The sequence below is a fragment of the Ammospiza nelsoni genome, chromosome 3 (assembly GCF_027579445.1).
Source record: "Ammospiza nelsoni isolate bAmmNel1 chromosome 3, bAmmNel1.pri, whole genome shotgun sequence".
NCBI classification, from domain to species: Eukaryota; Metazoa; Chordata; class Aves; order Passeriformes; family Passerellidae; genus Ammospiza; species Ammospiza nelsoni.
In genome coordinates, this window is record NC_080635.1 from 98,936,124 (window position 1) to 98,963,762 (window position 27,639).

Genomic DNA, 27,639 nt, shown 5'->3' on the forward strand with positions numbered 1-27,639 from the left:
TGCTTTCCAGTACAGGGTCCCAGGTTCCTTCCAGGAACAGCAGCAGCAGCAGCAGTTGTTCCCTGGCATAGAGTCCAATGTCCTGGGCAGCAGCAGCAGTAGTAGAATCTGATGTTCCAAGCAGCAGCAGCAGGGACCACAGCTTTCTTTCTTCCTCTTTCTTATTTCTTCTTCCTCTTCTTCAGCTTGCTGATGTGTTGGTGCTGTGATGGTTGATGGTGAAGATGATGATGGTGATGATCCTTGTACCCCACTATGGGGCTTTTTATTCATAAAACATCAAATCAGCTAAAAACACGATTCTAAAACATTCTAATCCAATCTGAACTTGATTCTGATGTGGGAAGGTAGTATGAAAGCAATATGAAAGTAGTGTCAATTATCACCTATAAACCCATGCATATAATATTATCAATTTACACAAATGGACTATCTGTTTTCTTACTTAAAATTTGCATTTATAAGTTTATCTATTTACGTGAATATTTTTATCTATTTACACATGTAGTTTTATGTGTTTTGCATGAATAATCTGTTTTAACCACAAGGTTCTAATATGCTTTTGCTATGTCTAGGGCTAAGCTGCTGAACTTTTAACTAGGCCTTAGGGCCTTTGTTAGTTAATACAGTTTCTTAAGGCACCTAGAAAGTATTTCTACTTACTTAAAACCTAAAAATTAAACTTAAAACTATAACATACACTTCTATTTACTTAAAACTTAAACCTACACTTCTACTTCATATCTATGTGGCTTAATATATCTTAATTTCTCTAAAGGCTTTAATTCAACCCCTGCATTCATCTCCCTCTCTGAGGACCTCATTCCAACATCTAGGAAGTAAACAAGGCTGAGGAAGAAGAATGTATCTACCAGGAAAGCCAAACCCAGCAGCTGTTCTGAAAATCAGCTCTGGCCGGGTTTGTGGTGGGGGAGCCAAAGCCCACAGGCTCCAAACCTGAGGCCAGGTTCGCACACATCCCCCCAGACAAAGGGAGAGGAGGAGAGTTCTGGGTGGAACCTGGTCTGAGGCAGTGACCAGCCATCCTCCCTTACACAAACTGGCTCAGCTGTGAAACCCCCACCCTGGAAGGCCACATACACACAGGACATTCACCTGAGAGGCAGCTGAGAAGCCTCATAAACCCTCACAGATCCCCAAAGTGTCCCCACCCCTGACTGATTCCTGAGGCCTTGCTCCAGCCCTGCACGTGACACAAAGTGATGCAGCGGATCCAGAGCCTGCTGCAAGGGACTGTGAAACTTGTCCCCTCCAGGGGAGGTACCTGGGCACTCCCACCCAGCCCAAATGTGCATTAATCTGTTTCAACAGGCCCTCACCTCTGAGAATATCAGAAGAAGATCAGTGGGACACCTTAAAGATCCATTTAGTGAAAATATTTCCCTCTTAATCTATGTCTCTGGCACTTTCTTTCTCTTCTACCACCTCTTCTTCTATTTCTTTCTCACTCTCTCCCCCTCTCACGTTTACTCTTAAATATAATCCATACTTACTGACTTTGGCATATGGTCTTGTTTGCACCTTAATTCTGGCAGAGACATCTCTCTATAATTTTAAGAACCAGATCCTAACACAGAATTGGCCTTGGTGCTTCCTAAGGAAAATATTTTCTTGTATGTTCCTGTCTTCATTTTTATCACTCTCATTATAGAGTAATAGTATGCATGATTTCTCTCAATTTTCTTTTCTTCAATCTCCTTTAAAGTAAAAAACCTGTCACTGCTGACAAACAAATTTCCTGTGCCTTAACTCCTGTTAATAAAGTTCAGCACATCCCAGATATCCTTTTATAAACAAAATTACAAATTATAAAATTATTTCCACTCCAAAGTTTTACAAGGACATGTCAGCACTTTTTCAAGAACTCTGGGAGTTAGGGTGCCCTCCCAATGCCCTTGTGCCAAAGAGTCTCTTTATCTGTCAGTGTTCACTAGAAGACAGTTATTTCTCTCCTGGAAGTGCAAGGCACCTCTCAAGTTGTATTATGTTGTCTTCGGAATAAAAATCCACAAACATGCACAAAGTATCAGCTGTCCCCCTCAAACAAACCACCAACCAAACCCACCAAAACAAACCAAAGAATCAAACAAAAAAATCTCATATCAAAACTTTGCAATAACAGAGTATGCTCAGTTGTCCTTGTTCAAGTATGTTCTTTTTTTATTTTTCAGATGATTGTGTGAAGACAAAATTATTTGTATTCTGTTACCTTGGTATCCACAAAAAACGTTTACAAGTGAGAGAAGGGACTCAGATATTGATATGAAATATTATCATAATAACCCAACATTTGCAGTGATATTGAATTTAAGATGATGGCCTCCCAAAATTTTACTAAGATAAAAAGGTTTCAATATTATTTTAATTTTTTTTTTTTCTCAACAAAAAAATAGAATTTGTAATAAAAAGCCCAGAGGAACATGTCCTCATTCTTTCTGGAAACATTCAAGCACCTATATACTCATAAAGGATATAGAAAGCACATGTTCTTATCTTAAGAGTAGATGTTATCTTGGCTTAGACTCTAATAAAGATGAGACAACTATAAATGATTAATCTCACCCTCTCAGATTTGAGCTGTTTTTCTCCACCAAACGATTGCATTTTTTCTTGAAACAAGGATGTTAACCTCAAATTTCCTTAACTGTTCCATCTTCCAGACTATTGAATCTGTTCTTTTGCAAGTATTGGGTATTTAATTATTCATACCTAGTGAAACAGTGTCATCAATAAAGACATGCATAATTCCATCTAGTTCTACACTAAACCAAAGAAAGAAAATATACAGCAAATAGGAGGTGCACTTTCATCAGTTTCATCATATCCAAGTAAACCAAACAGAAACTTGCACCTCCATTTCTCATTCTTTAATAACCATTATATATTAGGTATTTTGAAGAAGGTACATGTGTCTGGATTATGAAAATATTTTTTAAATTAGGAAAAATAAAAAAAAAATCCAAAGAATGGTCTGTTGAACAGAAAAACTTTGTGTTTCTCTTGTCTGTGCATGTTAGCAAGTTCTTGGAATGCTAGCCTATCATCAAGTTTTCCAGGGACTCTGTGGGAGACCACACCAAAAGCCTTGGAGAAATCCAGGTAGACAATGACCTGTGCTCAACTGAATTGGTTATTTTGTCATAGAAGGCAATCAGATTCGTCAATAAAAATTTACCCTTGATGAATCCATGCAGACATTTCTCAAACACATCTTTCCTTTCATTTGGGATAGCCCCTAGGTGGATTCATTCCCTAACTTTCCCAGGAACTAAAGTATGACTGATGAGCCTAAAATTTCCTGGAACTTCCTTTAAACCCTTCTTAAATGAGGGTGACATTAGCCTTCTCCCAGTGACTTCAAAGACTGCAGAGAATAGCCTCACAACAGTGTCAGCTGGCTCTTCTAACAGCCAATCTTTTGGATGTGTATTGGCAGGGCCCATCAATTTGCAGGGATCAAGCTCCTACAGTAGTTCACACACTCAGTGAGAGTGGGTCTGTGTTCACAGCAACCTGGATTTTTATTCCCAAGGTCTGGGGCCCGACAGTGGTGATGAAGTCAGAAGTGGTGAAAGCACTTAGAACCTTTTCAGCCTTGTTGGTAACTACTTCAACTCCCTGACAGGCAAAATCCAAGCTAGGTCAGTCTTGCTCACAAAGCTGCCAGTTAAAGCTGCCAGTTCCTTGCAGAGCTCTCTGTTCTTCCTTGTTTTGTTCCTGGCTTTGGAAATCCACATGTACATCTTTATCTAGCACTCAGCCACAGAAATGAACATTGCCACAGCTGCACTGACAACTGTGGATAAAGATCAAAAAATATAGTGGAAAAACATGCCACACAATAATGTGCAGGAGATAACTACAGAGAATGTCAGGTGTTTATTACCACCTCCTCACCATGCCTGAATCACTATGCATTGCAGAGTTGTGTGTTTGGGATTTTCACTTTTAATTTCTATGTGGTACAGGCTTTCTTAATAAGATATTAACCACAACATACAAAAACTACAGACAGTTGTCAAGAAGCAGTAAAAATTTGAGAAAATGTTGACAAATGTGGCCTATTATTCCTCTGCTCAAGTAAAGCACAGTGAAAAGCTCTTTGAGCACTGAATACACAGCTGGGAGGGAAAAGGGATGTGTAGTCAGTAGAAGCACAAAGTATAAAATATACTGATGTTCAAAAATGTACAGGGAGTGGAGGCTCAGCTGTGCCATTAGTACAGAGCCAAATTAGAAATTACAAACAAACAATATAAAACATAATATGGGTCTGTAGTCTAGAATGAAAGAATTGAAGACCCTGCCCACATTTCTATCATGGTTTAGAGTAAGGGCAACAGGAGGATTACTACATTGCAACAACAGCAGTTTCAAGGATGTTATTTTTTGGTAATTCCTCAGCAGTGCAAATATTAAGGATGTCATGGCAACATTCCGTAATATCATCAAAATCATTTTCTAAACCTACAACAACAAAATGCTAAAACAAGACAAAACAGGAGGAGGCAGGACTCAGTCTCCAGCAGCATGGTCTTCAACCATGCACTCTCTGACTTCAGCTAACATGTAGGTGTCAACAGGTTGAAATGAGTTAAGAATTTTCCTGGTAAACATTTAGCAGATGGAAAAGCAGTGTGCATGCATCTACGTCCAAGATTTCAAAGCACCACAGAAAGTTTTATAGCTTTCCAAACACTGTGTGGCTGATTCCTCATCCCAAAGGTGAAAAGTGTGAGAAGATTCACAAGCATGCTTCAGTTTTGAAGATCAGATTTCAATGAACTTGGGTTTGGTGCAGCCTTGAGGCATCCATTTGAACCATGCTGAGAACTTGGCTTCTGCTCTGACAAGTCCTCTACAGACTTCCTCCTAGTTAAGACTAACTTCATATGTGCATCTCAGTTTGTCAAACTCATCTGTACATGTTTCTACAGAAAACAAAATTTTACTTTCTTATTTCTTTAACCATAATCAAAAGGAAAAACTTCTATAACATTTAAAAGATGGATTTCCGTCACTATATTCTCCCAGTGAATTGTGATTCAGTACTGGTCAGTGGCTCAGAAAATTGTGTCTCTTTCCTAACATGTCTAACTACTGAAGAATTAATGACATTTGCAGAAGATAATAAATAGTGAGATACTGTAATTATCATCCAGCTCAGAAACTGTGCAGTTCAAGAGACCAAAAAGGGTCAGGAAGTAGCAAACATTCATGACAGAAGGCTGATATATCATTTTTATTGTCCTAAATTTCACCAGTTTCTTATTCCAGATCTAAATGATGTTGAATGTAATCAGGCTAAGGAGCTTCCTATGAATTACCTCCTGTGACCTTTTACTACAGATCCTGTAGTCAGCCAATGGGGAAACTGCTCTCAGTGAGAACTCTGAACTAGACAACCTGTATTGTCTCACAAGGGTTCAGCCTCCAGTCCCCATAAGAATGTGTAGAAAGGAAAGATCCATAGGAGGAAAGATCATTCTGAATAGGTGAGCTGCTGAGACACACGTTTACTGAATAACAATCTAGTGACTTACTGATTTAAGGAGCTCAGGGCAGGTTGTTTAAAGGCTCGCCTGAAACAATATCTGGAAACTGGAAGAAGCCAGTGGGCTACAAAAAAGAAAGATTTGTTCTGGGTAATGGCAAGTTAATAAGTTTCTATGTGGGCTGAAACAGTGAGCAATTGTGTAATGAGTGTAATGACTACAATTAATAAAGAACCTGTTTGATTTTAGGACCCACAAAACTTCTATTTTATTACTCAGTAAACATTATTTAAAGCAATGTAGGCATTGTCAGTGTAGGTAACTCCTGTATAAGAGAGTATACTAGGCAAACAAACAGAACAACAGAAAAACAGAACGTTGCCAAATGAATGTTGCATTAGCATTAAAAAATACCATAAACAAAAAAGACTTGATTAGGCTTTGAAGCACTATCAGGAAAAACTGAGTTGCACAGAACTAATGTATGGAAGAAAAAAGGTAAAACTTTATTGCTATTTACATAAAGAAAAGGAGGAGAAAAAGTAAGAGGACAAGGGCAAAAAGAAAAAGAATAAAGTTGAATTTCCAGGGAGAGCTGACAGCTTCTTAAAGTTAGAAATGTGGAAGCACTTATATTCTAGATTCATAAAGGGTTCATAACTGGATAGTCTTTACATTCAAACGACTATCAGGGTCAAGTCGTGCAGGTTCAGAGAATATGTCAGGGAGAGAAAAGAAACTTTATGTAGGTTGTGAGACTCGAGTCTGATATAGAGAAATTCCTACAATTGCATGGGACATCTACTAAAAAATCATCCTTCAGACACTGAAATAATTGATTAAAGCATTTTGATAAGTTCTATGACTCAAGCAAGAGAGACACTACAGGCATACAAATTTTGGGGAGTTTTTTGGTATGTTTTTAAAAATGGCATCAAAAACACTAGAAGAATATAGAAGAAGAAACAGACACTCATGTTGGTGTTCACAACCACATGTAACACTTAAAACACTGGAGATATTCTAATGTATAAATTTGAGATAAAAGAGATTTACTTCTGTTATACCAAAAAAGCCATGCTCAAAGCAATGAACTAACCTGGGAAAGCATGAAAAGCATATGCAAGCTTAAAGTAACCCAGAAATAGATGTCAACACAAAACTGGTTAAACTGTGTCCAATGTCTCACAAACGCGGAAAAAGAATGTTAATGTTGGATAAAAAATACTCAGTAAATGGACATAGATTTCAGGGTTCTGAAAAAAACAAACATTGTTTGAGAATGGAAATATTTCAAATACTAAGCGTGTTTGCTGCTCTGCCACAATCCAATCCCACAGTTAGCAAATAAACTTTGCAGAAGGAAGCTGCAACCAAGCTACAAATTACAAACAACAGATCAGTGACGTGCTTGATTTCAGTTCTTCAAACCCACCTATGAGTAATCCTAACAACACTGACTTATAAAAATATTAGATAACCTGAGACTAAAGCAGCTCAAAAAAAGCAAGAAACACCCAAACCCCCATTCTACTAAGAGAATTGCAGAATCCTGGATGTCTCCAGCAGCTGACAGAAAAACACACCACGCTCTGCTGCTGCCAGATGTTTGTAGTCTACAGAGTCGCTTGAAGCAGAAGATTCACAAGAACATGAAAGAAAGTGACAATTACCATGACCTCCTACTGACAGTATGGAACCTGTGACTTATCTCAAGGAGATGGACACTACATAGCAAATTGAAGTTAAAAATAAACTACAAAGACAATAATTTTAGGATGTATATGGATACCTACAGAAGGCCAATTTTGTTTCCACATTCAGTGACTATTATTCAGAAACCTGTGAATATTCCACATGGCAAATAAATTTTACAGAAAAGGTCAATGATCCAAGAATTAGTACTTGAAAGAGCAGCTATCTATTTCATCTGTAAATATCTTAAATCACGCAGCTTAAAAGAAAGTGAGCTCTGCCTGATATTGAGCCTGGCCTGTGCGCTGACACCCTCGCATGGCTTTGGCCTATCCTATTCCCCACAGCCTTGCCCAGACATCATGGGACTGTGTCTAACTCTGGGTCCACTCACTGGGCATGACTCTGACCCCACCTGTGGGATCACATCCTGGCCCACCCTTGAGCCATTCCAGTCCCCAGGCACTCACATGATGGTGGGGCTGGGAGAGACCTCATTGCTATCTTGTTGCTCCAGTCCTGGCTGCCTGACTCTGCCGTGACAGACACCTGGGGAGCCCCCAGTACTCCCAGTTCTCAACCCCCATGGAGCCATTAGTCTCAGATGTATCCTGAAAATGTCTACTGAAGACAGGTGCATCCTACAGGGTGACACAAACTATATTTTCTCCTGATGGATTCACATAAAATCATTCAGTGCCATGACAACTGATTTTTACTCAGATTTGTGGAAAGGGTAGGTGAATACTACTACCTTATCTCCAAACCCCAAATACCACGTAATCTTAGCAACAGAGGCATATGGGGTATACTGACACAAATCCAGCTGTTTAGAACATTTATTGTTCAAAAATTCTCCTTACACAGGAACTGAAAGAGGCAAAAAATATGTTAATTGTGCTTTTGCTGTGCAACAGTGATCTCTGGCCATATCCAGCCAGGCCTACAATAAGGGTATAAATCAGAAGGCAACAGTAACTATGGAGCGACACAGAAAACTGCCCCTAAGTGCAGTAGATAGCACTGAGAGAGATGCTAGTGCAATGATATGAGGGTACAAGATCAAGAAGTAGTTTCTAGTAAAGTAAACTTTGAAAATACCACGGCCAGTCTAAAATACACCTGTATCAGTGGTGTCCACTTTCATCAAGAAAGTATTGAGGTGGAAGACCTTCTGGAGTGCTGCCTGTCTTCACAGAAATTGCCACTGTAGGCGGTGCCCAGGTGTCCAGATTCATTGCACCCACTGAGAGCAAAAGTGCTTTGTATGTACCATCAGGAATGCTCCCAGCGGTGTTCTTCAGGACACCGATTACACACTGAGTGTGAATTTGCAATAGAAAAGAATATTTGTACACTGAATTACTGATGCAGACACACTTCATACCAGGCAACTGCCATATCTGGAAAGTGTATTGTCAGGCGTGAATATGAGTTATAAATTGGTGATAGGTATGCATATAACAGTTTATTTTAATACATTTCAAATAAACTGTTTTACTAGTCAAAGTTGATTCAGTGAAATTGACACTTGTTTTATTTGTCTGTAAAATCATGCACTTGTTCAAAGAGTTATCATTAAATATATTGGAAACTTTTGAATTTTAAACAGTTTCATTTTAAAAATTAAAAAATGTCATTTCAAATGTTAATTTATACATCTTGTTGATAACCTTTTAGTGCTGTGGATTGATAATATGGCACAGTGGCGCAGCACAAGCAGATGGTAGGCTGATACAGCCTTCCTGAAGTGTCCCCACAAGGAGAGCGCTCCACCAAGCCCACAGCAATAGCACACTCACACGCAGCAGCTGGTTATCCAAGATGGTGGAGGCAGGAAGGGTGTCTGTATAGGCTTTCAGGGGTACCTTATTAAACCCACACACCGAAAATCCAGGGGCAAAGACAAGGAGAGATAGAGGGTCCAGGCTTATACCCTGTCACAAAGGGGCGGAGCCAACAGCAACAACCAATTGCCTGAAGGTGTGGGCGGGGAAAGCATTACAGTGACCAATAGGGAAACACAAGGGTAAACAGACAGGGATACAGACCAATGAGGATACAAAGAATCTTGACCACACATGGTTAACAGGAGGTTGACCAGCCAATGGGCCAACAGTGGGAGTGGCACTGGGCTTGATTGACAGCACATCACAGGAGTCCATGGGAGAGGTTAAAGGCTAGGGAACATTCTTCCAGGGCATAGCCCCACGAAGTCCCCTAGCAGGCCCACACACCTCCACAACAAAAGATCTGAAAAGAAATGGCAGATGGGCCCCTTCCTCTCAATTCTGCTTATAAATGAGAGGAACTAAGTCTCTTAACTGCTTCTTTAACTGCCAGGGATAAAGTTTAACATTAATCATAAAGAATATGATTGAATCCTTTAATGTCCTAAATGTTCCTTTTTGGACAAACCACACACTTGGAGTAAAATAAAATCTAAATGGCAGGTTTTTCATGTAGTTGTTCTTCTAATTTTTCCAACGGCATGGGTCAGATTATCTATGTCTTTTAATTTTAATATCAAGTGGTAATTCAATTAAGAAAAGAACAACACACTGATCCTTTTTGTACTTCTATAATTTGTAGAATCGGTTCCTATTTGTTGCATAGTTCAATTGATTGCATTGTTATTTGTGACAGATGCACTCAGCTCCTTAACCAAGCCAGCAATAATTTGGTATAGGCTTCAAGGGAGGTAAAGGCCTGAGCCATAGCCAGACCAAAAGCTCCTCTAGTTTCAATCCCTCCTCTGAAAAGCCACAAAGGACCTGAGATACAGTGAGGAGAGATGTGTATGAGCTTCAAAACTGAAGCCATTAGCACATGAATAACATGTGGTTTTTCTAAGACTAATTTATTTAGTACCAAAGTAAGCTGGGGATATAAGTGGTCACATACCTGCTTTTTCTATCACATACAGTTTGACTATGAGTCAGCCACTTTATCCTGTGAGTATGACAGCCTGACTGAGCCTTTTTCAAGCTCTTTCTCAAGCTGTGAGGCAGTGTTGTGTCCATGGCTGTGATCTCCCCTTGAGCTTGGTTACCAATGTCAGACCTTTGGTAAAGCAACCAATATCACAGATAACCCCATAGTGTAGTAACTTCAATTTGTGCCTTGGTAACTTTAAATCATTGTTCAAATGATTGTGCTGTAATAGAGTGAACCTTGCCATCAAACTTTCCTAAAATGGACTCTTACAACATCATCATAATACAACTTTTACTAGTACCTTTGACAGTGGTTCTTCAAGCAATCTAAATCATCCATTCATGACATTATGCTGAAAATGGTTGAATAATTAAATCCTTTCTTGGTTGAATAATGGAATTTGCTCCAGGGCTCTCAGCTATTCTGTAGCATGGGTACAGTGTTGCATTTCTAATGTGCTACTCCTTATTGTCATAGCATATATATGAGTGTGTGTGTGTGTGTGTTTGTAGAGTTCTGAAAGAGGAGGTCCAGTTATTGTCATAATGCCTTTTGCAGGCTAAATCAGACTTATTTCCACCAGGCTTGTTCCTGAGTAGTTCACAACTTCAGAGCTAGGCCTGAAGCTTCTGACTATCTTCTGATAGATTTAGTTTGTGCCTAAATCTCTAATTATGTGCATAAGTTAGTTATTGTATTCGGCCCAATGGAACAATTATAAGCCTTCTTGATTAATATTCCAGATTCTCTAAATAAAACCAACAAATCCTCTCTATTTTTCAGAGTTGTCTCAACTATTGGACTCATAGTTGGCAGGCAATGGACAAAATAGCACTTCTTGTCACCTTGGTCAAATAAAGAGAAGCCAAGTTTCTAGCACAAAGAGAATCCTGAGTTTAAAAAACTGTGTTTTTCTGAATCAGCAGCCAAATAATCCACAGGACTAGAACAGTAGCCTTTATCAGAATTTTTTTAATCCTTGCTATATACACATGGTCTGAGCTTTCTCAGGAGACCACCAGATGGTTGCATGTCAGACCAGAGAAAATAAATCTGCACATAACAAAAGATACTATTAAATCTAAATTATTCTGTATCATTCAGAAAGGAAATGGAATTTCATGTGTAGTTAAGAGAGTGAACTTGGTTTTTATAGCTGTAGGAGAATACGCAGGTCATCTGCTGAGGATATTAAATCCAGGTATTTCAGGTCTTTACACAGGGATGTGGGGACTGGATACAGTGTTGAAAATGTCCAGATTGATTAAAAGACCATTTCTAATTATATCCTTCTACGGTTTACTTTGGCCTCTCTCTGTGGTAAATTACTATAGAAGTACAGCAGTTCTGAAAGCACAGTGCTCACCAATGAGCTGAAAATTACTGCTATTATTCGAAACTGGGTTCTTTGACACAGTTTGGTTAAACTAAGATATCTCTAAATTCTAATATGTAATTTGGTATCTGTGTGCAAGAACATTTAATTAGTTAAACATTTGTTAAACTGTAATGGAGAAAGTACTTATTAGCCAACCACAACTGAATTTCCATTATTCCCTGTAGATTTATTCTCAACTGTCTGGGTTTTTTTCTGCTGAAATTTTTGAGGCAGAGAACTTTTCATTATATGATGTTTTATTGTATAGCTCATTCATAATTTTTCAATGCATAACTGTGAAAATCCATTGAAAAATCCAGATGTTATAACCAAAACTAGAAGCCTTGACGTTAAGAGTGAAGTTGCTGAACCCAAAAACATGATTTGGACCATGTCATTCAGGGACTGCAATCAGTTTACTATGCACTGAAAGAAATAGCTGTATTGAAAAGATGATCTATAAAATTCACCTTCTGTAACTATTTGATAGGGAAAAAATGGGCATTAAATTCCAATATTTGTCTTTCCAAGGCCTCAGTGCATGAATAAGGACTCAAGCACCTTCTTCCTAGAAGGGCCAGGTATCAGTAAATTTTTTTTCAAATATTCACTTTTTTTTCAAAATTACTGAGTTATGATGTTAAGGACACTCCGTAGTTAGAATACCTCACATGAATACAAAGATTAATTTAAGTAAAATTTAACCTCTACAAGAACACAAATTAAATTCCTAACTGCCTTGTGAGAAAGTCTAAAGTGAAAGAGTTAATATTCAGTTGAAATTTCAAAAATAAATAGAAGACAGTGAAACTGGACTAATACACACATAGGAAAGGAATATATTTTCTGAAATATTGGTTTGACTTTGCTTTTAAAATCTACGGATTTAAACATGAATAGTGTAAAAAAATCTCAAAGGTCAGCCTAGTCCTGCCTTTTTCTAATAACTAGCTGATAAGTCATTTGATATTTCTGATCCTCAGCGCAGCCAGTACTCATTGTCTTTTGGCATACTGAATCCTATGTTACTTTTTGTAGGGTAGCCCTGCTTGAACAAGAAGGAACAGCATTATTCTAAATGCATTTAATTATTTCTTCCCATAAATCGGTGTTTGGGTACTGCCTTGTATCCCAGAAAATGGGTTAGAATTGCCTTTATCTGCAAAGAGTTTTGTTAAGATCCTTGGTTTTGTGGTGGTATTCTCTAATCATGAAGTACATAAAGAAAAGCAAAACTGCTACCAAAATTTGTAATGAATAGATGCAGGAATCTTTGAGGTGTATGTTTCATAGAACAATTTTTTTAGGCATAGTAGGGATGTCTTTATCTGGTGACACTTTAATCACAAGATTCTGTGCCTTCAGTAAATGGTTGGATATCCATGGATGTCTTCTCTGTTTTTCCTTGTTTTTTTACTTTCTAATGTCTCAAAAGCTGATGATTGCCTTGCTGGTCCCATCACCCCAGACACCTTTCTGTGACTTACCCGATACCAAAAGTCAGTCGTTACACAAGTTGCTATCAACTTCTGTCCCTTACCCCAAGTAGGGTATACAGACGTGGAGTTGTTAAGAATTCATCTGTAGGTTTATTTTTGGGTCTGTTTTTGTCTCTTCCCCCACTATATAAAGATAGGCAATATATATTATCAAGATATATATTAGATATAAATATTATTTGTATATAAACTATACATACAAAAAACACTTGAACAGGGAAGACATAACCTACAGCTTTTGGGAAAGCCTCACCTCAATTAAGTTACTGTTATTTTTTTTTATTTTCCTGTCACATACCATATCTACATCATATCATATCTAATGATGTAGCAGTGCGTTCAGGCAGGCTTCCCCCCACTGCAGATTGCTCTTACTTATATCAACTCTATAGGATTCAGCTGAAAAGCTGCAGAGTTCAAGTAAAAATTTTGCGAAGGGATACACAATCTAGTTTTCCCTGGACCACATACATTTTGAAAGTGGAGGTAGGACTTGAGTAAAGACATTTTGGAATGAAAGTTTCTGATTTTTTCTGTGTTTGACAACACAGAAAAAAATTATATAAATAATTTTATATAAAATTATTTTGTATAAAATTAGGTTTTAAACTCCTTATTTTTATTCAGCATGAAGATAAAATTTTATATGTAGCAGTTGTGAAATAGGTGTTCTATGTTCCCTTCATTCCTCATGCTGTTGGGTGCATATTATGAATAGGTATTCCAAGTGACCTACTTTTTAGTACTTATCACATGAAAACTAAAAAATTCCCAGGTGTTCATCCTAGTACTTGTAGCTAAGGCACAAAAAGCCAGCACAGATGTTTGAAAGTTTAATTTCAAATGAAATTAAGATATATCAGGATTTGAGTACTCATACTTTATCTCAAATAAAACCATTTTGAACTGTTAATAATATTTATCTGTAGGTAACTTAGATACTTGCCTATTTATTTATTTACTGGCTAGAAGAAATTTAAAGTAATACCAGATATGTGGGGATAAAGGTGATGGTACCAGAGGTGTGGATAAAGTGCAAAACGTAAAATAAAGAAGACTTAGGAAATTTTCACCAATAAATGCATTCCTTCCAAAAGTTCTTGTTCAATAGCTAAGGTATTGGAAGTCCCAGGGTTGTAGATTGTTTTTTTTAAAGTAACTAAAATTCCTGATATGACAATGTTTGCCACCAAATCTCCAAGTTCTAAGCCACCAAAATATATCTGTATTCTTCAATTTTTAATTGTCATGTTCTTTTCAAATGTGAAGCTAGAAGGAAAAGACCAACTAAGTGAAAAGTTTTAACATTGTTCTCATCTTGAACTGACTTGTTAAACATAATTTAAAACTGTTGCAAGTCTAAGTACATATTTCCCAATGTGACATGCCCTTTAAAAACATGGAACAACATATTTAACTAAGAATATGAAGTGCCTTTTTTAATTCCTGATGAAATATATACAGATGAAGGAACTGTTGAAAAATTCTTTTTGAGTATTTTCAAAACAAGTTTCTTTAAAAATGCCTAAACTTGATTAAAAAATAGAGATACACAGATTTGTGGGTCATTTTAATATCTTAAACATACGTGTACTGTGTTTTTTTACAATTCTAAGTTTTCTGATGGTAAAATAAGATAATAATTAGCAATATTATTCTGCAAAATTTCTTCTAACATTCTACAATTTCTAGGACAAATTAGTAAAGGTTGACTCATTTATTGAAGAAGCACATAAAATTTACTTAATTAAACTGGTAGTTATGTAGGTTGCAGTAATGTTAGGAAGACGAAAAATCTCAACCATCCATGGAGATGCTGAATAATACTTGGGGAAAGAAACACAGCAACAACTAAACAAAAGATAAGTGTAAGTGTTGGGAAACCATGATAAGAATGAAACATTCCTGGAGGACTGGGAGGGAAGTCCTAAATAGCGTGGTGATGTATAAAAAAGGCCTGAGGCAAAGGGAAAGTTTCTAAAATTGAAAGACTAAAGCAGGAAACCTTACTTAACCCAAACTGTTTGCCTAAATCATTTAATATTTCTAGGAAAAGACTTTTGACTCATCTGAAGTCTTACAGCCTTATACGTTAAGTTGTGGCTTTTTCATACTGCCACCTATCACCTTTACCAGGTAGTTTAAATGTTAGAAATAACTCCCATAAGAGATTGATTCTCTGGAGTTGCTAATAACTGACCCCACAGAGAACTGAGTTCAGGCCAAACCACAGCTAGAATTAAGAGAAGTACTCACTTCTCTTTGCAAAATACCGTGTCAGGAAGAGAAAAAATAAAATTGAGGCAGTGAGGAAAAAAGGCAATTGAAGTTAGAGAATAATGCAATAATCTGAGTTTTAATATTACATAACATAAAATATTCGATTGGGTAATGGCAGATGAGGTTTCTAAATCTTTGTCAGTCCAATAGACTCTGACCAGAGTATTTTTGATATTCCATGTGTGGAAGGTGTGATGTATAACATAAAATTTACTTATTTGAAGATAGTTAATGTTACACAATATTTCTGACTTATCAGAGTGATACAAAATATATTGGAAACACAGCAAAATTATAAGATACACTTAACAAACCATAGTCATGGCAATACACAGTTCAATCCCAGAACACGTCCCAGTCACCAATCTCTGTAATATACGCACCATCACAACACTGTGTGTCCCTATTAGATATGAAGAAAAGCATTAGTTGGCATCATCTCAAACTCCTTGCTGTCTTCAAAACTCTTTTGTCAGTTTTTCAGGTTTTATACTCAGAGTTAGGCTGAACCATGTGTACTCTCTCCACATTGCAGGTCAACTAACTCTTACATTCCAGTTCTTGCAGAACATAAAAAAACCCTATGTATGTAACCCACCGGCTGATCTACTCAAATGACATAGCTTTTCATCTAAAGAAAACCTCACCTGCTGATGCCTTCTGTGTTGGGATAAAATCAGGCTTTATTTCAACAGCTCTGGTCAGTTGCACGCTACATATTCCCTGACCTTTATGGGCGTATTTCCCTGCCCAGTCTCCACTGAGTTATTTTCTATTGTAGAGGTTGGCTGCTCAGTCATAGTCTTCTTTCGAAGTCATAGGACTTCGAAAAGTCCTAATGCATAAATATGCAAAGATTGCAATAAATTGTCTAAGCATTATGTTAAAGGATGTTTAGCCATAAACAGTCAGTGTCTGTAAAGACTAGATAATGCAGGGAAAATGTAGGCAGAAATGCACAACAGGTGTCAGACATGTTTATTTGGAAGTGAAGAACTTGAGGATATTCATTACATCAGAACATTATTGCTTCAATGTGTTATTGCTTTTTAAGTGTAATACTATTAAAAGAGCATAAAAACATATCATGAAACATAAACCTTAGTTAAATTTACTGGTATGCACACAAAAATTGTAATTTAAATAAATGAGGCAGATAGATGAGCAAATTTCCAAAATAAAAGGTAAGCCTTACTGGTATCCCACAATATGTCACCCAAAATCCAGTGTTTTATTTCCCTGGAGTTTCTTTCACTGTGTCACCTTGCACGTGAATCCTTTAAATTGTGCCGTTTTGGCAGGGATCGAGTTGATTTTCTATATCACAGCCACTATTGAGTTATGTTTTGGATTTGTGCTGGGTAGGGATGTTTTATTTATTGCTGAGCTGCCCTTACACAGTGTTAAAGACTTTTCTGCTTTTATCCCCATCCCACCAGAGAGCAGGCTGGGGGTATGGAAGGGAACAGAGATGGAACAAATGACCAAAGGAATATTCCACACCATATGATGTCTTGGTCAGCATATAAATCTGGGAGAAAAGTTGTCCAGGGGCCTGCTGCTCATGAACTGGCTGAATATCAGTCAGCTGGTGGTGAACAGCTATTTTAATTTGCATTGCTGCTCTTTCTTGGGGCTTTATTTCCCTCTCTTTGTTATTTATATTCATAATTATTATTAGCATTAGTATTGCTAAATTTTCCTTATCCCAGTTTCCATTTTTTCTTGATTTTACTTTTCCAATTATTTTCCACCTATCCTGCTGGGGCAGGGGAGTGAGGGAGCAGCTGTGTGATGCTTAGATGCCAGCTGGTGTTAAACAACACTATAAACAAAGGTATGTTCAGAGTGCTTTTAATTAGGATACTTAAAAATCCCGGAGAGATGGAGGTAAACCAGTCAGGAGTCAATCCTCATTGTGACTCACCTCAGAAACTCAGTTGTCTGGCAATGCAGAATAGGGGTTTAACAGCCCAAATGGAGTAGAATTGTAACAATACAGCACTTTAGGGCTCCTAAGTCATGCGCTGTAAGAGGCCTGAGGTGATCTTCTGGTGGGCTTAAGATCATAATAACTTTGAATAGCTCAAGATTTCTCACAAAATCTCTTACAGAGAACCTGAGACTTTGGTTTTTGGCATAATCCTTCAGGCCAGGCACAATCTTGAGAAATCTCCAGAAGAAACCAGGAAGGGATGTGTTCAGGGTGTTTACTTTTCTACGCATAATAAATAGGACTTCTATTTGACTTTATTTATTAAGTTTTTTCTTTTTGGCCTTCTTGTTGTCATATTGGGTTTTTATTTTACCTTGATTTCTTGACAGTCCTTTCAATCAGAACCTACCTGTTCCTGTATTTCCATCTATCTAATAGGTTGAAGTCAGTTTTCCATTTATATGACTCCCTTTACTTCCAGTATTTGGGCATTCCTGGTTAGAGATGTCCTTAATTTGAACAACAAGAATGGAAGTACTCACATTTTGCATTTAACTTAGTGTCATGGTTAGGCAAGCTCTCCTGGAATGAGTGCTGGACTGAGAAAAAGCTCAGATTTGAAGCATCTTAGTTCTTGGGCAAGGAATTGAATAATGATTTTATTATGTAGATGCTTTTATTAATTTTAATTTTCATTTTTAAAAATCCTAGTGGAATTAATCAAAATATATCTTTAATTGATTCTTTTAGATTTCCCTAGAGGGGAAGTAAGTAAATCTTCATATAAACAGCATTGTGTTAAGAATATGACAGCTTTGATTCAATTATGTTCTTGTGCTCAAAATGAAGGGAACTGAAAATATTGTGTTTTTAAATACTTTCTAGTGTACCTTTTTAACTATATCATAGCTGTGGTAGAGTCTACCTCCTTTCTCTCCATGTACAACTCCAACAACAGTAAATACTAAACCAATTTATGATAAACATCCATTTTATTGCTAAGCACTAGTGAAGTGATTTAGAAAGAGGTGTGGGAAGGATGAGGTGTAGGATGAAGACCATAAAGCTGAAAATATATGGGCCTAATTTTAGAAAAAGATGAATATAACAGTGAAGCTAAAATCAATAAAAAAGAAAAGTGCTATGGTGGAAACAGAAAGTCAGCTTTAAGTACAGCATAGAAACTCTGCTGGGTGCTGCCATAGAGGATGATTATAATAAATCCCGAAGAGTAAAAGGAGAAAAGATCCTGAGTAGAGCCATTTCTATCCTGAGGATAACCTTACTTTGATTTGTGTCTTTATGTATGCTCATCCTTTTTTTATTGCAGATATTTTACAGTGCATTGACTGCACCATACTTTCAGTTTCAAACAGAAAAATTACAAATTTTGCTATAAGTGGCTAGATATAGGTTAACCACATATATTAAATTGGTCAGTAGATATACCAAGAAGTAAATTACTATATCTAAGCCTAAACATTTGCCTATAGTTAGATATGTTATGAAATATCCTCAGGATATTTTCACAGTTCTTAGATTGTGTATAGAGTTCTTACCTTCTTACCTACAGTTGACCATCTAGTTTTCCTTTCTTTTTTTTTTTCCTCAGAAATGCTTAGCAATATGGAACTAAAATTCATTGTAAGTATGATGGTCCATTGTAAGCCATACTGATTAAACTTCTATATATTTTTTTCCTTCCAAACAATTTCAAAGCTTAGTGTATTGTTAGTATTAGGCTAACATGATCATACTTACTGAGAACACAGTCTTCTATTTCATAAACAAAGTCCAACATATTTTCCCATCATTTCATGCATCGCTAGCAAAATGCTTTCTATAAAATTTTTTGCATCATTTCTGAAAATCAAGTTATTAATGTAGAGATCAGTTTATTGCTCACCCAATGTATGTTAATGCTTTCCTCATTATATATAGCAAGCTATGTGTTCACATACTTAGTTCCATTGGTGTCCAACCATAACTATTACTCTTCCTGAAAACCTTTAGTTATTTCTTGTTACCTTTCACCTTACTCCATCCTTTCTGGTAAGCTATTGTTATCCTCTTTTCATTTATACATCTAGAAGCTATTTAACTGCATCATATATTCTTTATAAGCTATTTAAGCTTGATACTTTCCAAATTTCTCTTTACCTTTCTTGAATTTCTTGACTTCTGAATACACATATGCAACTTGATGTTTTTGTCTATTTTCAATTTTTTTGCTTATTTAGGGTTTTTTTTTTTCAAATTCTTTTTTAATTAAGGACTTTTTTATCCTAAGTTTACTTATGACTTCAGCTTTTCTGTGATTGCTTCAGCCTGCTAGCTTGGCAGGTAGAATGGGTGGGTTGTGAGTACAAGAGCAACCAAGAATCAAAGTAAAATGACAACCCTCTATACTATACAGTGTAACAAATATTCCCAAAAGAATATATAAGAAATAAAGTGTAAGATGAATCCTATTTAATACGGTCCATCTAGAGAACTAAATTGATCCCATCCCTTCATGGTTTGCTGTGGAAATTTCTCAAACTGCAGGCTGGACGAGAGAAGCCTTGGCAGAACAAGCATAAGGAGCCTCAGCCTGAGCCCTCACAAGTTCAGCACAAGGCTTATGACATACAAAACTGTAACCAACTACATGATTATAAAGAACAGAACTCTCTAGATTCACAAATTGCAGAGAAATAGCTATTTTGGCAGAGGAGAGGAAGCTCTTTTAATTTTTCCAGGGGTAATGAAAGTTTTTTGTGAAACCTATGCTTAGTCACTCAGGTCAGTCAACCATAGACAAAACTGTAAGAAACCAGTGCTAAGTTCTAGTCCACATGAATCTTCTAGTTTGGTTTTTGGTTTTCTGGGTTTTTTTGGTCCTACTGTGTGCCTACTATGTTTTTATTTTTCTACCTCATCCCTGCCAGTAACTGGCTGAATTTGATGCTTTTAAGCTATAATAAAAAAATCACAATCACTGAATCTCTTATGCTGAGACTGAAAAATTCTTTGAAAGATTGTAATAATTTTTTATTTCTTTTAAAGCTACAAGTGCTGTCTCTCCAGATGATAGTACAAAATAAATATACAGTGTTCAGTATTTGCTGTGGCATATTTTACTCCTTTTTTCATCCTTTACATAAGTCTTTTATCCTTTCAGAAGAGAATATATATTTATACACTGCATGTCACTTTTTAAGCTGTGCTTTAGAATTTACTTAATACTTTAATTTAAAAAAAAAACAGGAAGAAAATGAAAGATTTTAATAACTGCTAAGTTAAATAAATTTAAAGGGCCTAGGGTTTGTTTGAGGTTTTTTTCCCCTTGCTCCTTTTAAGCATTTCAATCATTGAAGAGTAATCACTGTTTCATTTTATTTTAACTGACTGAAGCAAGTTAGATTCAGTGTTTGTGTTAGTCTTCACAAAACAGAAACACTTTATCTGAAGTGAAAATGGCACCAGTTTTTGGAATGGTAAAAATGCTTTTAAAGTAAATTATTTTAAAGGGGGAAATAGTATGAATCCAAATGCAATTAGACTTTTATAAGGATAGTCAATAGGCAATATTGACTACTAAATAAAGACAAGATATGGCCTGCTGTAGCTATCCAGGAACATGAAAAAATGTTATATAAATACTGACTTAGCTTTATGCATTGTCTTTACCATTATTCAACAAAAAGGAAGAAAAAGTATTTTTCTATAGCTAAAGGTAAAACTTCTTCTGAATAAAGAACTTCCTCCATATTAGCTTTTCAGAGTACTTTGTAACTTGTGGTAGTTATGTGGTATATGCATAGTGTGTGACCATGTTACAGATACTAAATCCAGTAAGAACCAAACTGTACGAATTAAGGGGGAAAAAGGAACAGTTCTGTGATTTTCCAGGAGATTACCATCTTGCTTACACTTGAGCTCATTTTCTGTCTTTATTGTAATCTCCTTCTGTGATCATGTCCAGAGTTATAAATATTAACAGTTACAGTAATACAATAATTTCCACTTCTGTGCTGTTAATACTTGTAGTGAACATAAGGAAGATATGCCTCAGCTTTTTTTCATTTACCTTTATACCCTTTGGGGATGAAATACTAGAATTACGAATGTTTCAGTGCATAAGAAATAACTTTACCTTTCGATGCCTTCACAATAATATTTTAATATTACTCTACAATCTTATATTATACACTACAATATTAATCTGCTTTAACTTGATTCAGCTGAAGAGTTTGCCTGCCTATTTGAGAGTATATTATTTGCATCATGTTTGTACCACTTGGTGCTTTTGTTATTACATACTACAGTCCCAGGTCCACACTGGAACAGGCTCCTCAGGGCAGCGGTCACAGCACCAGCCTGACAGAGCTCAAGAAGCATTTGGACAATGTTCTCAGGCACTTGATGTGACTCTTGGGGATGGCCCAGTGCAGGGCCAGGAGTTGGACCCGGTGATCCTTGTGGGTCCTTTCCAGCTCAGCATATGTTATGATTCTGTGATTTTGTGATTGTAATTGGCACTTCAGCACCTAGCTCCCATATAAGCATTTTGAACTACAGTGGAATCCCATGCTGAATGTTGAAAATATAACTTAGCTGTCCATATACAGACAGCTGCATTTGAATTGTTCCAGTGTACCTGGTTGAGCTCCAGCTGTCATTCAGACATACCTTGAGAGGGTTACCTACGCATCACTTCTGCCAACCCTCTTCAGAAATTTTGGACACTCCACAGTATTAGAGAAGCTGCTAAATAAATTAAGCCCAAATAGGGAATTAGCATGCTATATTTGTAAGGCATTCAAATATTTACACAAGTCCTCTCCATATAGTTGACTTTACTGAAGTCCTCTCCATATACTTTCCATATACATATTATGGAAAGATATAAAAGAAGATGATCATAGCTAAAACAAGCTGGGTAGTATTATTGCAGTTCTTATTTAGGTTTTGAGTGCTGAAAACCTATAGCCCTGGATAGTTACAAAAAGGCAAGTCAAATTTCTTGGATAGATCATGCATCTGCGGTAGGGTAGACTGCAGAAGGAATAACTTCTGTCAACTGTCACAGCTATTCTGAGCTATGCCCCACTCATCAGCCCAGCCACTCAGAAAATGTACAAATGTCACAGTTTTAATGTTCAGCTGTCCTACTCCTTGGCAATTTTTACTTCCACTATATCTACCAACTTTGAGTAGCAGAGGCACCATTCTATCGCAGTTTATAAGTGAATGTATTAAAGCTGGCACCAATTTTGTGACATCTGACAGAATGAATTCAAACTGCTACAGTTCAGAAGTTGTGAGATGAATTCCTGAAGGAATTTTATACTATGCAAGGAGAAGCTACTAAATAAATGGGAAAACAAGTGTGGAAAGAGCAACCATAAACATTCTGTAGAAAGTTATGCTTACTGCCATGTCAGAGCCCAAAGCTTCATTGCATTATTCTGGCTGTAGCCATTTGCTCACTAAAGCAACTAAATGTCAGCAAAATAAAGAGTTCATTGGTTGTCGTGCTTGATGTTTGGCTCACAAAATAATGGCAGCTACATGGTCTTTAGAAAGGAAATGTCCATAGCACAATATGGCCCATTATTACTGTTATAAAATTTTCAGCTTACACCCACAGGCAGCCCCCACATGCAAAAGTCAATTACAAATAAGATACACAATGGGAATGGGGAGGTTGGGACAGATGCACCCTTAGTATTTTTTTGTTTTAATATCACCATGCATGAATAAAAAACTCAGAAGGGATTATTTTGCAGAAGGGAAGATGCAAATGGGTAGCTGGGGATATAGTTAGGTCAGTAGATAAAGAATTCCTAGTTGCTAATGAATGAAAATCAGTACTTTGTGCATTTCTGTGTAAAATGACGTAGTACCCAGAAATCTTGTTTACAGAAGAAAAGCATTTTTATAATTACATAAAAAAGTTATCATTCCCTCACTGTTCATTTTAGTGCTAAAGGCTGAATGGTCAAGCACCTGAGTAATCACAGGGGCATTCAGACTTTCAGGATGCAATTCTAAAATGAACATCTTCATTCCTGGCATGGAAAATAATTAAATGCTAATGCTTCAGTGCCCAGTAAGAAGGCATCCTGTTTCACAACAGTGTTTGCAAATTGCTGTGCAGGTCCACAACAATTCCCCTTGAATGAACAAAGAATATTGGTCTTACCTAAAGAAATATTTTTTCCAAAGTAAAAATGAGATTTATGAGTCTGCCTTGGGACACACTCTTGAGTTTCTTCAGTTAAACTGAAGAACTCAGGCTTTTTATCATTTTTTTTTACATCCATACCAAAGACTTTTCAGAAAGAAGAAATGACCTGTGAAAATAGGAGTAATAATCCAAATAGTTTTTGAGGGTTGTTTTTTGGTTTTTAATTTTCCTCTTTTAAATATTTATTTCATAGATTTTGTACTGTAATTGTATACTGTAATTTGCAGGCCATATGCTGGTGCAACATCATCCTTGCCCTTCCTTTGTTCCTATACTTTATTATTTAAGTACTGTAAATCATGTAATTAAACTTGGCATTACCGAAAAAGTAGTTAGCAAGAAGTAATTCATATTCATTTAGAGACTAATCACATCATTTTTAAATTATTAATAAACAGACTTTGTTTTGAAAAAGTGTGCTACTTCACTACTTCATTTCTTCCATTCATAGTTCACATATTTTAAAGGGAAGAGAAAGTAAACCTTTCAGTATTTCCTCATGACAACATCACAGAACAATTTTTTTGAGATGGAAAAAGTGATATATTTGCATACTGACACAAAGCTCTGCTGATATTTGAGGGGAGAAATATAAGGGTATTCACTGCTTTATGAGATTACATTAGACACAATTCAGTAGTTTTGTAAAGAGCTATGAAAATCATAGTTATACTGGGAACTATGAATTTTATTTTTATACACAGGTGCCAGTTTCTTTCCTTCCACAGTGGGATGGGGTAGAGAATTGAAAGAGTAAAAGTGAGTAAAGTCATGGGCTGAGATAAGCTGCACACACAAACAAAGCAAAACAAGGAATTTATTCACTACCTCCCATGAGCAGGCAGGCTTTTAGCCATCCCCAGAAAAGAAGGGCTCCATCATATCTTAGCAGTTACTGGGGAAAACAAACATTACCACAGTGAACACCCTTCCCATTCCTTCCTTCTTCTTCACCTAGTTTTATATTCTAAGCATGATACCAGATAGTCTGGGATATCCCTTTCTTCAGCTGGGGATCAGCTCTCCTGGCTGTGTCCCCTGCACGGGTCCCATGCACCCCCAGCCTTGTCACTTGTGGGTTGGGGGGACAAACAGAAAAGGCCTTGGCTCTGTGTAAGGGTTGTTCAGCAAAAACTAAAACAACCCTCTGTTATCAACACCATTTCCAGCACAAATCCAAAACCTAGCCCATACTGGCTACTGTGAAGAAAATTATTCTACCCCAGCCAAAATCAGCTCATAAATGGAGAGCAAGAGCTTTTAGTTTTAGGTAAGTGCATGTACTTCAATACACTCATGTTGCATATTTATCCCTAAATACTCTGGATATTATACATGATAAGGTGAGATAGAATAGGCCCACAATCAATGTATGATGAAAGTGATAGCTTTGAACTGTTGATGTGCCTGTGATTAGATGGAGTCCATTAGAATATTCAAACACATCTCTCAGGGGAATTACAAGGTTACTGATATAACAGCATTGAAACCCAGGTGTATTCCCTTGATCTTTTTAGATCTTTTGTTAATAAACTGAAAACTTGAAAACATTATTGTTAATTAAGATCTGAAGAAAGACTCATGACAGCAAGAAAAAGGATAGCTTTTTGATGCTTTCTTTTATGGAAAAACTGTGCTGACTGGCAAGACCAGATGCTGTAAATTAAGCATGTACCACACTAAATCAACAATTCTCTTTGTTTTGGAACCTTTTATTCCCTTAGCTCTTTTGATACTACTTGTCAAAAGCTTCCTTACATGAATATTTTTCAAATAAACACACCTTTTGAGCCTTCTTTTCTGTCAAGCTCCTTAGGATATTTTTTTCATATAGGGACTGTCTTTGGATTAATTCTCTGTTATCCATCTCCTCTTGATATGACATCAATGTTTTCATTATTTACTCCTTTTAGTTGGACGGTTCCTATTGTCCCTGGCAATGTGTGAGGACTGCAGACAATAGAAATTAGGAGTCTGAACACATATTTCCTTGTGTTTGTTTGATTTAGTATCTCAAATTCCCTCTTTATTTTCCAAGAAGGAATATTTTCTTTATTTTGGCTCACTAATTACCAAGTCTTCCTGGACTTACAGTCTCTTTTTATCTGAAAGATAGTATTCAGTGAAAAGAAAAATAAAAACAGACAAGAAAAATGGACCTTGCTGTAACAGGCATTGTTTAATTTGGCTCTCTGGGGCTGCCTACAAATTTTCCTTATTCTTAGTTGGAGAAACTGCTAGCCTGGAAACAAGCTAGTGAAAAAAGGAAATATTTCTTGCTGTTTAGCTTTTTACACAAAATACTAGAGTCAAGTTTCTAAGCATCTGCCTTTACTTGATTAAGTTGCTGTTAAGTTGGTGGCTCTGTCTAAGCCTCTCTGAACTCAGGACTTCATGATTTTGATAATACTAAGGACTGTACCTGTAAGAACTATATATATGTCTTTCAATTGAATGGCAACTGAGAACAAACCTGAAAAGGAGCATAATAATTTAATTCATAAATTTAAATGATCAATTGATCATTTACTATAAACAAATTGCAGTGTTCGTGCTTTTAGAAAGTAAATAAAAAAGCCTTGAGAGCCCAGGAAGGTAGTTAGGTGTTTACCCAGACTTTTTGGCTCAAGTCAGTATTGGTCAGACCTGAGCCCAAAATATTTTAACTCAGCTTAATGTGAAACACACTTTATGACACATTATGCTTCTTCTTCAAAATCGTTGTGCTTCTGAATGTGAGTGCTCCAGCAGACTTACTGATGATCTCTGGAATAAAGATTTGGCCTTAAAACTCAGATTCTTGTTCAACATAATGGTATATAGGAAATAGAATCTTAGGCAGAAAGACTTTAATTTTTTTAACGCCTGCCAGGACAGAACATTACAAAAGAATATTGCAAACAGTTCTCAATGCCCCAGAAATGTTGCCCAAATCTGTGAGTACCAGAATATTCTTAAATTTTGAACGTGAAGCTGCTGAAATGAAGCCCTGTTACTATTAGGGAATATTCTTTCTTAGTGATTATTCCATCTCTTATTTGCTACAAAATAACTCCACATTTTAATAAAATAGTTTAGAACAAAAGATGGATTAATAAAATGAAATTAAACTATCCTTTTATTTTCTTAGTCTCATAATAAAGTTTATAATGAGATTTTTTTCCCAGCAGATTATAATTTGCTGGTTTTGCTTTTTACAAAGTGAAATATAGAAAAGAAAACATTTTTTAACATTAGCAAATAAGCCCAAATCTTGAAAGTACTATTGATCAAATGTTTAGTCCGGGCTTTAATGTTAAAATCTAAAGTTAAATTTTTTAATGGTAAAACTGATGAACAGGAACAACAGAGAGAGGATAGAAAAGAGAGAGAAACATTCGAAGGAACATCAAGGACAGGGCAGGAGGAGGATGAGCTCTCCATGTCAGAGCAGGTATCCACACCCCAGGGCACGGAGAACCCCATGCCAGATCAGGTTTCCATTTTCTAAAATAATTGCAACCCATGGAGAGCCCATGCTAAGCGGAGTTTTTTTTCCCTGAAGGCACTGCAGCTGGTGTAGAGTGCCAACGTTGGAGCAGGTGAAAGGTGTGAGAGAAAAGCAGCAACAGAGAAGGACAAATGGCTGTGTACTATCCATGCCCCAGCCATGCTGGTCAGTTGGGAATAGGGGAGTCAGGAGCTAAGGAATGAAGCTGAATTCTGAAGAATCAATAGGGAAGGCGTTGTTTCAATGTCCTTGTTTTTCACTACCCAAATCTATTTTAATTGTCAGTAAATTAGATTATCTTCCCAAAGTTTAGTCTCTTTTGACCACAGCATTAAAATACAAGGGGTCTCTCTCTGTCTTTACTTAGAGACATGAGTTTTCACATCCTGTTTTCTCCCACTGAGGAGGGAAAAAAGATGGAAGCAGGTGGCAAGCTTGGCCTTTACCCAACACTAGCCCATTATGGATGCCTAAGTCAGATGATGACCTATACCTATTTTCCATAATATATCCAGTCAACTCAATGTTGGTGATTTTAATTCAGTCTTTTAACAATGAAGTAATTAATTTATTTTCAATCTCTTGAAATCAGTTTTCAAGACCAGACCTTATTATGTTTACGAATAAAACTGACGAACAGAAAAATCAAAACTATCTTGAAAATCCTGCAAAC